Source organism: Neophocaena asiaeorientalis, unplaced genomic scaffold (genome assembly GCF_003031525.2).
Source record: "Neophocaena asiaeorientalis asiaeorientalis breed wild unplaced genomic scaffold, Neophocaena_asiaeorientalis_V1.1 scaffold648, whole genome shotgun sequence".
NCBI lineage: Eukaryota > Metazoa > Chordata > Mammalia > Artiodactyla > Phocoenidae > Neophocaena > Neophocaena asiaeorientalis.
The window spans coordinates 6,827,115-6,841,438 of record NW_020172781.1 but is presented as its reverse complement, the minus strand read 5'-3'; the positions used below and the strand labels follow the sequence as shown (position 1 = coordinate 6,841,438).

The window sequence follows — 14,324 nt, the reverse complement described above, 5'->3', positions numbered from 1 at the left end:
CCTGGGTGCAACTAAGTGCTGGGCATTGAGCCACCTGCTGGGGGTGTGACACGGGTCTCGCATTTTTCTGTGATGCAGAGCAAGCTGACTGCTTGCTAATGATAACTTGCATTCTTATACAAGGCGAAATGATCCTTCCACTTATCGTTGGCAAATTCCTCAAAATCAACCAGCTAAGCTATTATGTTTAGGGGACGGAACAGAGAATGGGATGGAGGCACTTATTCATGAAATATGCTCCAACCTGCCATCACTATTCATAGCATCACAGGATGACACATTTTTAAAGACCCAAACACAATAGAGTACCCTGACACTAAATATTTGGACAGCGATGGACAGTTAATAATCCAGAAAGCACTTCAGTACGGCAAAGAAACCTGTGCTATGTTAGGTGTGCTGGATAAAATTGATCTGTGATTGTAGGAACGCCAGACAGTTCAACTTCGGCTGCATCAATGACGGACAGATATTAACTTACGCCTCTTTCCTTCCTTTCTCCTTCTCCGCTTCTCTCTTTCTTCCCTTTTTCTCTTACGTCTTTCTCCTTTACTTGTATCCCCTCCCTAATATTTCCAAGCACCTATTATGTGCCAGGCACCGTGCTGTGCTCAGAGGACACGAGGAGTCACAGAGCAGAGGTCTGTTTAGACGAGAAAGCCAGGGATTGTGGTAGGAGTTACAGTCAAGGTAGGTACAGAGAAGTGTGTCTAACTCAGATGGGGGGCATCAGAGAGGCCTCCCTGGAGGAAGTGATCCTCAAGAAAGAGAAGGGGACCACTAGGCAGATAAACAGGAGGTGTGGGGGAGAGGGCAGTGCCTGAGGCAGAGGGAAGAAGGAAGAGGGGTCACAACTCCTGAAGGAACTTGCCTGGTGGTCAGTGTGCCCGGCTCTGGGTATAGACATGGAAGCAGGAGTCAGACCATGAAGGGTTTAGAGAGCCAAGTTTAGGTCACTTGGATGTCATCTTGCTGGGGATGGGAGACAGTAAAGGATCTTAAACAGGAGCATCCTGACTGAGCAGTTCGCTGCCAGAGGAGAGGCGTCCCCACCTCCCCACGCCCCCGCTTCATCCACTGCCCGAGGGCGGTGTTTGCTGCCACTCCAGGAGCAGGGAGGAGATGTGGAAACCACCCATGTTGTTGGTGCTTCAAGTGGTAAGAACAAAGCAACAGAAACACAAGGCACACTGCTGAAGGTCTCTTTCCAGAGGGCAGGGGACATATTTTATCTACCGTAATTCCTCATGTCAAGTTGTCCCAACAGGTGGCTTAGGGAGATTCTAACTGTCCCCATAACCTCCATCAGCTTCCTCGGCACCACCCCCAAACATCCTCTCCTAACAAAAGCCGTGCGCTTGCTTTGCACACAGGGCTTCCAGACTAAGCTCCGAGACTCCACCTACTCCCCGCCAGTTTACAACCAGGCGACAGCCTCTAAACCCCTATTACATTGACATTCTGGAGTCGCCACCTTCTCTTGCACACAGTAGGTGCTCAATAAATGCTATGCTATGAAAGAGTCTGCTGGAGACGCTATTTGACAACAGAAATAGTAGGGCTGATGTCAGCTTTTGAACTATGGAAGAGCCTCTTACCTCTAGTACCATGAAAACACCAATAGCTCATGAAAGTGCTGGATTAGGCTAGTGTGAAACGTGGTAGATGGCAGACATTTTCCATAGGCCAACTTCACAGCCGATGTGCTGGTAACAGTGGGTTGCAGTGCACAACTTGGCTTTATTCTATCATTCATTTCAATGATCTCAATGCAGTAGAAACATCTTCGAGGGTGCAAACAGCTTTCATGTGAAAACCCTAGCACAACCCTCTGTTCTTCCTAAAACAGGAAGGAGCACACAGCCTTGGAAATCAGAAAGCTCTGGTGTCATTCTTGGTTCGACACTTTCATGGAGGGCATGTGTTTTCTCTGAAGTTCCTTGTCTGTGAATAGGGCTTAATATTTCCAGTCTATGTCATGGGCTTTCAGAGTGAGGTAAGGCAGGCAGAAGATCTGGGATCAGACTCTAGGTTCACTGGTAGCACCTGAACAAGTCTGGTCAAGTCATGTGAATGTTACGTCATGTTGTAATGTTACTATGTGCATCGCCACCGCCATCACCACCGCCATCACCATCATTCCCTGTTTGGATTTTGCCATTTATACCAAATGACATCAGATGGCTTATGTCTGTGATTCTCAGCTAGAGGTGGTTTTGCCCCTTGGAGACAGTTGGCAATGTCTGGAGACATGGTTGTCCCAGTGGGGGCGGGGGAGGTATGCCACTGGTGAGTCCATGTCAGGGAGACTGTTAAACATCCTACAATGCACAAGATAGCCTTCTCCCAAATAAAGAATTTGGACCACAATTATCTGGTCCAAAATGTCAACAGTGCTAAGGCTGAGAAACCCTTATTTATGGGAATGCGTTTTGTAAACTGTGTGCAACAAACTATTAGATGCAACTTCTCCTGTCATCCTGGAATTTCAAAGTCCCCTAAGCTAAGAATAAGCCAACAGGGACTAAGCATTCCTACTTTCTAAAGGGATAGACGTGGCCGTTGTTTAAGACTGGGTTCTCGGGACTTCCCTGGTGGCACAGTGGTTAAGAATCCACTTGCCAATGCAAGGGACACGGGTTTGAACCCTGGTCCGGGAAGATCCCACATGCCGCAGAGCAAGTAAGCCCGTGCGCCACAACTACTGAGCCTGCGCTCTAGAGCCCACGTGCCACAACTACTGAAGCCCGTGCACCTAGAGCCCGTGCTCCACAACAAGAGAAGCCACTGCAATGAGAGGCCCGCGCACCACAATGAAGAGTAGCCCCCGCTCGCCTCAACTAGAGAAAGCCCGTGCACAGGAACGAAGACCCAATGTAGCCAAAAATAAATAAATAAATTTATTAAAAAAAAAAAAAAAAGGCTAGGTTCTCCAGAAGCTGAGCCTGAGCAAAGATGTGAGTGTCTCTTGGAGTCTGGCTTATCTGGGAGGCCACCCCAAGCAGCACTGGTGGGGAAGTGACACAGAAGGAAGGGAATGAGCCAGTGCATGGTGCATAGGTGGGCAAGTTCCACTGTGGGCAGTGGGCTCAGTCCTGCAGGAACTGTGAGAGATGGTGCAGAACATACCTTGGGGGAGAGGGAGCTGGGGTATCTATCTTCCAGCTCCCATCCCTCATTGGCCGAGGACTGCTACTAGGGGTACTAAATCTCCAGCACTTCTGACTTGCCCACGTGATACCAGAGAAAGCCTTCAGGTGAAGAGGGTTGCAGTAGGAAGCCATCATGAGTACACAGTGGCAAGGGCTACAGGGCTTGGCTAAGGCACCAATGGCATCTGCTACCACCATCTATGCAGCTCTTTCAATCTGAGCCCTTCACCCACTTCTAGCTTAATGAAGGCAAGGAATTCACTGGGCGATCAAAGAGGCTTGCAGGAAAGGCTGCCTTAAGGGGCAGGTCACTGTGGGAGGGGAACCAAGCCCCTCATCTGGTGAAGAGGGCTTCGAAGAAAGTCTTGGTGGCTTGACAGTGACTGCATTTGATGTTCACCAAGAAAAGAGTAATGAGAAAAATTAGCCTGGAGCTGCCCGCCTACCTGGGGGCAGAGCAAAGGGAGAAAGGGGGGTGCTGGGAGTGAGCTACCCATCACTGATGAGAATGGGGATATTTCCTAGGTCTAGATGTGAACCCTAATGAAGGCAGCCACTGTGCATCTCCTTAAAAATGGTCCCACTCTGAAAGGGCGAGGGAATCCAGCAGAGGCGAAGGTCAAGTGCATCCAGGCTCTGCCCATATCAAGCATGCCCCATAAGAGAGAGGAAAAAAAAAATCAGCATTCTACATCTTCCATAATGTAACAGTGCAGTGACATTAGACTGTCCTGTGAGAAAGAAGCAGCGCACAAGGCCCTTTCTCATTGCAGAATTCCCAGCCCAAGAAGCCCTGCTGAGGGAGGGGCGAGCTTTTGAAAACGAATAATGTTTAGAGCTGTGTGATTATCAGACTGAACTACACTTCTTAGGACCAGAAGACCCATGAAAACAAAACTTTCAGCCTGAGAAGCAAAAAAAAAAAAAAAAAAAAATGGAGAAGGTATGGGAAGGGCAGTGGGAGAAAGAATAAAGTTACTCTCTCCTGTATCCTTCTGGATCCATCTTTTTGAGAGGCTGGTTCCCATGATATATACAAATGCTGATACTTCATTTTCTGTTCCAATCCAAAGACGAGCCTGCGTTTCTGCTGGCCCATCCAGCTGTGTTTGATATACTGAGCACATCCAGGGTCCCTGCCGCTGGGCCATCCTCAGCGGCTGAGAGGAAAATGCAGAGACTTATTAAGGCAGAGAGACTGGCCAAAGGGCAGAGCAGGGTTTTCTGCCGAGGACGGAAGAGAGATGTCAGCCAGATACAATCTGAGGAGGCGCCAAGAAATCAGGGTGTCAGTTTTACTCCAGAACTAATGGGAAATGGAGTGGTTCCAGCAGGCAGGTGGGTTTGATCTGACTGGAATTGGGTGGAGCAGGTCCCCCACAGGGAGAGTTCCACGGGAAGACAGCTCCCCAAGGCCAGCCCCTGCATGTGCCAGCCCCTCTTAACTGCCAGAGGGAAAAGCTTTCCTTGGGCACAGGGTCTTGAGCTCCTGCCAGAAGACTTCAGCCTCTGTGTCTCCTCCTACACCACGAGCCACCCCTTTTCCCTTGGTCTCTGCCATAGGCTTTTCTCCATCTTTCAGCTGGATTGTGGGGCAGGAGCTCACGGCTTACTACCTCCATCCTTCCCTGGTCCCAGTCGCTCTCCCATCAGCACTCAGGGAAATCCTTCCGAAACACAAAGCTGGACCCTTCACTTGACAGTACAATAGATGAGCAAACATGGTCTATTCATACCATGGGGTCTTATTCAGCCACGAAAAGGAATGAAGTACTGACACACGCTACGACATGGATGAGCCTTACAAAAGAGACAGTTTAAAGACGGCTACGTGTTGTGTGATTCCATTTATAAGAAATATCCAGAAGAGGTAAATCCACAGAAACACAAAGCAACTTGGTGATTGCCAAGGGCTAGGGAGACAGGCGAGGAGGATGGAGTGGGATTGCTTAATAGATATGGGTTTGTATACGATAAAACGGTTCACATCGTGTTATGTGAATTTCATCTCAATTTTAAAAAAAGCTGGGCTTCCCTGGTGGCGCAGTGGTTGAGAGTCCGCCTCCCGATGCAGGGGACACGGGTTCGTGCCCCGGTCCGGGAAGATCCCACACGCCGCGGAGTGGCTGGGCCCGTGAGCCATGGCCACTGAGCCTGCGCGTCCGGAGCCTGTGCTCCGCAACGGGAGAGGCCGCGACAGTGAGAGGCCCGCGTACCGCAAAAAAAAAAAAAAAAAAAAGCTACCTTACCTTAGGTAAAGTACAAGTTTCTGATCCCAGTGTCAAGGCTGTATCTATGTTTTCATCCCCTCCCCTCCTCACAGCCTTATCTCTCCAACCCAATATTCCAACCCAAATATTTTACCCTCCAGCCAGACTGAATTACTTGTCAATCTTGCCAAAAAATGTGGCCCTTGCCCATCTCTGGGGCTTTCGACATGCTGTTCCCTGGACCCTGTATCCTTCCTTAGCCTTCTCTCTCTAAACCTGGGTAACCCCTCCCATCTTTTACTCTCAGTCTTTCAAGATCCGCTCACGCGTAGAGCTCCCCCCTCCCCACTTGAGTCCGGACTGGGAGCCCCTCTGTGCTCACCCCTCATACAGAGCTCAGCACTCGTGCCCCAGTGGCCTGGCATGTCTGCGCGAGCCCAGAGCCTCCCTGAGGCTGGGGAGCACGTGTGCCTGCTTACAGCTGTGTCCCCAGCTCTTGGCACAGTACTGAGTGTGTGCTGGGTGAATAGGCAGAAGCCCAGAGCGGTTGTCCGGGTCTCAGCCTCAGCTCCCACACAAGGCGGACTGTGGCTCTGATCCTGTCTCTGCCTGGGACCCTGACCCCAAATGGATTCTTACCTGTACCAGCCTTAGGAGCGGGACTCCTCTGGCCCTGGCTGCTTTTAGGACTTGCTCCCAGAGGTTAATTTGAAAGCCCTAAGTGATGGGAGCTGCCCCCAATGATTTCTGCCCCACCTGCCTCCTGGACCTCTGTTGCCCACAGCCTCCATTCTTCTTAGATATGCAGGTCACCAGAATCAAGCCTGATACTACGATGCCCCTACATGCCTGATAAGCCACTTCAATGTCAACCCATGACCTTGACCAGCTGGGTTCTACTTTCCTCCCCTCCCCCACCTTGACCCTGCTCCAGGCACATCCCGAGACCTGTCCAGTGCCTGAGCAAGCATTTGTGGGCACGCCATCCACCGCTTCCACTTCTGAATTCCTCTTTCAACTCTGCCCTGTATCAGAGCTGTAAAAACACCGGTCCCATAGGTGTTTTGGGACAAAAGGTTTACCAAGACCTCATGTAGCTTTTGAACAACAACACTGCCTACTGAGTATTAAGCGCTCAACAAAAACCCCGCAAGCTAAGACTTACAACCATCCCCATGTTACAGATAAGGAAACGGAGGCTCAGCCAGGAGGAGCCACCTGTCCAAGGTCACGTAGGAATCAGATTCAGGACTCAAACCTAAGTCTGCCAAGCCAAAACCTGAGATAGGAACCACTATTTCATACGATGTCCCATGAAAGCCACATATACATGTGCCCCAAAAGTGTACCCAGACAAGGACCTACTTGTATAGCACAGGGAACTATACTCAGTATTTTGTAATAACCTAAAAGGGAAAAGAAAAAAAAAATACAACTGAATCAATCGCTGTTCACCTGAAATGAATACAACATTGTAAATCAACTATACTTCAATAAAAAAAAAAGTGTGCCCAGGTTCAGTCTTACCTCAGAAAATGCAAATTTAAAATTACAAATAAAGCCTGCAGGATGAGGAAGCCCTGTTTCACTGCCACCCTGTATCCTGACATGCCTTTTGTTCTCATAATGTCATACCTAAAGTTCATTTGAATAACGAAAATAAAAACAAAAATAAACAAATGGAACCTAATTAAACTTCAAAGCTTTTGCACAGCAAAGGAAACCATAAACAAGACGAAAAGACAAGCCTCAGAATGGGAGAAAGTATTTGCAAATGAAGCAACGGAAAAAGGATTAATCTCCAAAATATACAGGCAGCTCATGGAGCTCCATATCAAAACAACAAACAACCCAATTAAAAAATGGGTGGAAGATCTAAATAGACATTTCACCAAAGAAGACATACAGATGGCCAAGAGGCACATGAAAAGATGCTCAACATCACTAATTATTAGAGAAATGCAAATCAAAACTACAATGAGGTACCACCTCACACCAGTCAGAATGGCCATCATCAAAAAAATCTACAAACCATAAATGCTGGAGAGGGTGGGCAGAAAAGGGAACCCTCTTGCACTGTTGGTGGGAATGTAAATTGATACAGCCACTATGGAGAACAGTATGGAGGTTCCTTAAAAAACTAAAAATGGAACTACCATATCACCCAGTAATCCCACTTCTGGGCATATACCCTGAGAAAACCATAATTCAAAAGGACACATGTACCCCACTGTTCAGTGCAGCACTATTTACAATAGCCAGGACACGGAAACAACCTACATGTCCACTGATAGATGAATGAATAAAGAAGATGTGGTACATATATACGTGGAATATTACTCAGCCATAAAAAGGAATGAAACTGGGTCATCTGCAGAGATGTAGACGGACCTAGAGTCTGTCATACAGAGTGAAGTAAGCCAGAAAGAGAAAAACAAATACTGTATATTAACACATATATGTGGAATCTAAAAAAATGGTACAGGTGAACCTATTTGTAGGTCAGGAATAGAGACGTAGACACAGAGAAGGACATGTGGATACCCGGGGGAAGGGGAGGGTGGGACGAACTGGGATTATATATATATATATATATATATATAGCTGATTTGCTTCATTGTACAGCAGAAAATAACACAATATTGTAAGCAATTTTACTCCAATAAAATTTTTTTTTTGGTCTCCTAAACATTTTACATTTCTTGGTAACAATTTATTTCATTTTGTTGCCAATCACATAGGACACAGAATGTGATAAAATCAGCATTAAACTGGTTGCTTAGTCTGGGTGGCTTTATTTTAGTGGAATGAGATTTCTGTTATGGTTTTGGAAATATTTTAAAAGAGTCTGGGAAGGATGCTTAAGAAACTGGTATAGCGTTTGCCTTGAGAGAGGGGGCTGTTTGCTGGGGAAGGGTGGGAAACGACTTTCATAGTAGACCCTCTTGTACCTTTGGATTTTGAATCATGTGAATGTTTTACCTTTTCAAAAGGGATACAAACAGCCCGAGGGACCCTCATTATGGCTTTCACCAGGGTCTAGAGAGCCAAAGAGGTGAGGATGGAAGGCAAATTTGAATCTGACACACATCAGCAAGTGTATCTTCTCTTGGCCAGCAGAAGGCAGTGTGCGCCTAAGCAAGGCATATGCTGTCACTGCTCTGCAGGGCGCCCCTGCCTTCCCATCCCTACCCCAGCCAACCAGGACCCTGGAAGTGGGGAGAAGGTGGTAGGTGAGCTGCAGTTAATATTCCACAGAAGGTGTCGAAAGAAATGATGAGCACCTTGCTTTTCTTTATTCCCCTCCCAACAAACATCTGACCCTTGCTTAGAAATCTTGCCTTTCAAAGTCTTTCCCGAATAGTATTCATAAGACGATTGTAGGTAGACAAACAAATTTGGAAATGTCTAATGGTTATGCATTTATTTAATTGTGAATTAGAAAAATATATAAATATATGGTTTGCACATCCAACTTCTAATTTCACGGACATTATTTTGTTTAGAGGAAGCCAAGAGAAAAAGGCAAGCCAATTTAAAGGGGAAAATAAAAAGCAGCTGGTAGTAGAATTGGACTGTGGAAATGGCAAAAATTAGCCCACAGAATTCAGCTCAGTTTCTCAGCCTTCCAAGACTTCCATGAGCTCCACAGATGGGCCCCAACCCACCTCTGCTGTCTCAAACATCTCTAGATACCAGATCCTTTGTAGCCCCTAGACCTCCCTTAGCCAGGCTGGTCCCCTGTATCTGGAATGCCTCTCCTCTCCTCTCCTCTCCTCTCTGCTTGACATCATTTTATAGGTCCTTACACCCTCCTGTATTTAGGGCCATATAATAACTAGGCAAGGCTTTCATAAGGCTTCCTTGGTGCCAGCAGCTGTTCCCAGCACTTCAGATGACCATTTCACTTTATCCTTAGACAAACACTCTAAGGACTACTGTTCTCACCTGTTTCACAGATAAGCAAACTGAACTACCCAGAGGTAGAGAAACACACTGAAGCTCAAACAGCTGGTCATACAGGAGAACCAGAGTTTAAACCCATGTAGCTGGAAGGCAAGACCCCAGCACTGAACCACAGGACTCTACGTGCCCATGTCAGCGCCCATGTCAGCTCCCATGTCGGGCTGCAAGCTCCCTGCAGGCACATGCCCTGTATCCCTGGAGCCCAGCAGGGCTTGGCACAGGTGAAATAAATGTCATTTACACGGATGAATTATGGTGAATTTATCTGTTTTTTCCAGGTGAGCAAACTGAGGGATTCAATGACTTTCCCAAGAAAACACCATCTTGCAATCAAGGCAGGACCTCCACGGGACAGCAGAGATGGGTGATTAAATACACCAGATTTAAATAAGGGAAAGGAGAGAAGCAGAAGCCATAAATGCAGTTGTAAGTGCAACAAAACTTTTATAAAACACTTATATTTTTTCTGAAGGCCTTAGAGAAAGACCTGTTTAGAATTCCTTTGTATTCATTTTCTCATCACATCCCCTCAGCCACATGGTGAGGTGGTCCAAGAAAATGTACTAATCCCATTTCACAGATGAGTAAACTCACGCCAGGAAGGCCCAGGTCCCAAGGCCTCTGCGCCTGCACGAAGCCACACAGCTAGCACCAGGTGCTTCTCTGCACCGTGGAATTGCTGAGGGGCCCTTTGGCCCAGTGCTAATTTGGTTTCAATTTAATTTGATAAAATGGCAGGTGGGACAAGAAACCATGTCACCTCCAAGGAGCACAGAGAAAACCAATCTCTTTGGCTCCCCAAAAGGACCCATTAAAGCGTAAAAAATGAACAGTTTTCTCATTTCCTCTCTGTCCTTCCCTATGTCTTTTCCTTCCTTCCTCTCTTCTTTCCCCTCCAGATACTCCCCAAGCGCTTGTCTGTGTCGGGCTCAGACCCAGCCCTCGCCCAGTCCTGGCTGCACGTAAGAATCTCTGGGGAGATTTAAAAACTCTCAGTGATGTCCAGGCTGGACCCCAGGCCAACCGGACCCTCAGCATCTCTGGGGGTGGGTCCTGTGCATCAGTGTTGCTGAAATTCCTGAGGAGGTTGTGCCGGCTGCCAGGACTGAAAGCCACCACCCTGGAAGCTTCAATGTGGATGAGACCCCACCTCCGTTCTGCCTTTCTTTCCCCCTTTTCCTCCACCTTTTCCCCCCTCCTCGACCAATGCCCCCAAAGAGAAAGAGAAGAAAGCGATCCCCTCACCAGATGTGCCTTTCCTCTGGGACCACCTCACGGGCTGAGCTGCCACATCCCTGGACTGAGCCATCTCAGAATGTGGTGGGCAAAACTTCAGCAAGGTCAACAAGGCATTTCCCACCCAGCACTGCAGACCAGGGGCAAACCCAACAACACTTTTCAGCTGCTTTGCTGTGAAAGCAGAAAGAAATCAGTCCTCAACCACCCTGGTGTTTTTGCTCCATCTTGAGAGGCAGTGCTAAGAGAATGGACTCTGGGTTCAAATCGTAAGTGTGCTGGTTTCTAGCTGGGCGACCTTGAAAAAGTGACTTAACCTCTCTGACCCTCAATGTCCTCACCTGTAAAATGGGGATAATATTTTTGAAAGCTGCAACTAACATAATTAGTGCCAGGAATTCAATTAACATAGCATTGTTTGTCTTTGAAAAAATATATTTCCAATGAACTATACAGCCTGCTCAAGGGAGAGAAGGTGTGGTATCAGGAGATCTCACTGAGAGCTCCTCCCCCACCCCCCCAGTGCCTCTCTGCTCTGTGACTATGAACAAGTCGCTTACCCAGCCTGGGCCTCAGTTTCCCCAGATGAAAATCTCAGAATCCACGAGTTGTAAATATATATATATATATATAACCAATGGCTACAGTTTCCTTCTACTCAGAAGGTTGGACTCCCTACCCCCTCCTTCGATAGTAATTAAGGGATGGATCTGGGAATTCAAGGATTCAGACACAGGCTGGTGAAGCTTGGGTTTCTCAGACCCAAGGGTGGCCCTTCCCTGACTTTCGTCTGTGGAGATGCCCACATCTCTCCCTCTTTTTGGATATGAGTTTCCCCAAATTTATAAAATTAGTGGGTGGGACCAGAGGCCTTCTTCATTTCAGGACCTCTAAGTCAGGGTGAAAGAGCTGAACTTGAGAGGGTATAATTAAAGCATAATTAAATTAGAGCTTAATTAAGGGTGGATTGGGATTTGTTATGTTTGTATGTGTGTGTGTGTGTTGTGTATGTGTGTGGTTTGTATGTGGTGTGTGTGGTTTGTATGTGCTATGTATGGTGTGTATGTGCATGGTGTGTGTGTGGTCTGTTCGCAGTGTGTGATATCTGTGTTGTGTGTGTTTGTGTGTGGTATGTATGATGTAAGTGGTGTGTGTGGTATGTGTGATGTGTGTGGCGTGTGTGATGTGTATGGTGTGTGTTGGAATCATGTGAGTACACACACACACACACACACACACACGTGTGCAGAGGGAGGTGGGCCCGGGACTCTGCATCACTGCAGGAAGCTGTTCCAAGCTGTCGCCAAGCAGGAGTGACAGCTGCTGGATATGCGTTTCCTGTCACTCCGAATCCCCATCATGACGCGTAGTCTTGAAGGCATCACCTCGTACAGCCTGCTGGGGCTCGTGTGAGCTGCCAAAACTCTCCCTGTTCGACAGAGGGCAGTCTCAGGGAGTGGTAGGAACTGTCCTCCAGGAAAAAAACGAACCGTTTGGAACCTCGAGGGCTCACCTGAGCTCTCCCCGGAGGCACAAGATGGGCGTGCAGCGGTTCCCCAGGCCGGGCCACACATCACAGGACCACGTCCAGGGCCTCTGCCGCCACCTGGCCGCCTGATCCCTCCCTCCACCCTCCGCCTATTGCCAGCGTGTGCTGTCTAAACCACAGGTCCAACCGTGTCACTGGCCTGCTCAGAATCTCCAGGGAGGCTGGCTGCCATCAGGACAACGTGGTCCCACTACGTGAGGTGAGGAGAGGCGAGGCTGGGAGGTGATGCAGGACATGGGCTCAGTGTCAGACAGCCAGGTCCAAACCTGGCAGCCACTGAGCCCTCCGAGCATCTGTGTCCTCAGCTATGACATGGGGAACATCATCGTGTGAACTCATCAGTTGTTTACAGAATTAAGTAAGTTGATGGAGGTGATGCCCTCAGAAGAGTTTGGCACGCAGTGAGTTACTGTTATCTCCAGGCCTCGGATAACCTAACGCAACACCAGGAGCATGGTGGTGGATCCTCACTAAGCACTTGCTGGAGAGTAAGTGCTGGGGCCACTGTACGTCGGGTAGTTACGAGACAAGCAGCCGCAGCTCCCAGGATGTCGGATCTAATTGCATCCGAATGCCCTGGGCTCCTAGGTGTGCACCAGCACAGCAGGGGCCTGGCTCGAGACAGGGGGTGGTCCCCTCCCAGAGCTGCAAACACCAAGGCTGGGAAGAGCCTGGCATGGCTGAGGAGCAGAGAATGGGCATGTGCTGGGGGAGGACCTGTCCTGGAGCTTGTGTTTCCAAGTTACCACTGACCACAACAATCCCTTGCAAATTGGGAAAGGGGAGCGTGTTCAATCAGGTAGGGTGCCTGAAGAGTGCCTTAGGATGAAGCCACTTCATCCCTCAGTGTCAAACCAAAACCCCATGGTCAGGGGCAACGTGTGTGTGTGTGTGTCTGTGTGTGTGTGTGTGTGTGTGTGTGTGTGTCTGTGTGTGTGTGTGTCTGTGTGTCTGTGTAGTTGTATAATGGAGCTCACTTTGTTCACACGTCATGGAAGGAATTAATCGCCCTCATCATCAGAGCTGCCAATTAAAGTACTGAGTGTGTGCACGGTATCAGGCCCTTGCCAAGAGTTTTACCTTCTCAAGAACTCTAAGAGGTGGGTACCACAGTATTATCCTCCTTTTAAAGATAGGAAACTGAAGCTCAGAGAAGTAAAGTGACTTATCCAAGGTCGTACAGCCAATAAGTAGAAGAGTTAGGACCTGAACTCCAGACTTCCCACCACTGGCAAAAAAAAGCCTTTTCCTCTTCCTGAAAAAAACTCAGGATCTTTCCAGAGTGCCTCCTACAAGTAGGAAGCATCAGGTAGAGAAAGAAACATTTTCTGGGCTTTCTTTATGCCAGGCACCAAGCTCTGGGTAGAAATCTTGTCTCCTTCATTTCCTAGCTGTGGGATTGCAGGCAAGTTACTTCACTTCTCTGAGCCTTGGTTTCCTCATCAGTAAAATGGGGATAATGATGGCCACCTCCTAGGGTCAGTTGTGCACAGGGATGTCATTTGGAGCTTTGGACTAGGACCAGGAGACCCGAGTTCTAACCCTTATTCCTCTTTGGCTGAGGTAGCTTGAGTGTGAAAATGATTTCAAAGCTCTGCCCCTCTGTGTCCATACCCTTTGCAGGGAGGCTTCCAAGCATCTGCCACCAAGAGGTGGAGCCTGTTTCTCCTCCCCTTGAATCTGGTCTGGCCCTTGCGTTGTGACTTGCCATAGGATACGGCAGATGATGCTGAGAAAATTCCTAGTCTAGGCTCACTCAAGAGGCCTTCAATGCTTCTGCTCATGGTTGTGGAACCCTGGCCAGTCGCCACAGGAAGGAGCCCGAGCTAACTGTTGGAGAGTGAGAGACACGTGGAGCAGAGGTGAGCCATCCCAGGCTAGGGCTGCTTAGACTGTCTGACAGCCAGTAAGAAACATGTAAGAAAGGCCAGCCACGATTCACGGAGCCACCTACCTAACCCGCAGCTGCCCAAAGACACAGGAGTGAGCCACCTCAGACCAGAATAACCACCTTGCTGATCTGTAGACTCATGAGAAATAATACAACTGAGCTTGGGGTAGTTTGTTACACGGCCACAGCTGACTGATAGAATGGTCTTGGGACAGTCTTTTCCCATCTCTGGGTCACAGTTTCCTCATCTGCAACAGGATGGAATTTGGGCTCTATGAACTGTGCCGTTCCTTCTCAGATTCCCTAGAATGGCTCTCAGA

General features: G+C 48.3%; 1 protein-coding gene across 1 annotated transcript in view; it reads right to left on the bottom strand.

The window, feature by feature from the left end:
* SEZ6L (seizure related 6 homolog like) overlaps window positions 1–14,324 on the bottom strand; it is a 198,255-nt gene that overhangs the window by 36,545 nt on the left and 147,386 nt on the right. The gene's annotated exons all lie outside the window — the stretch shown is intronic.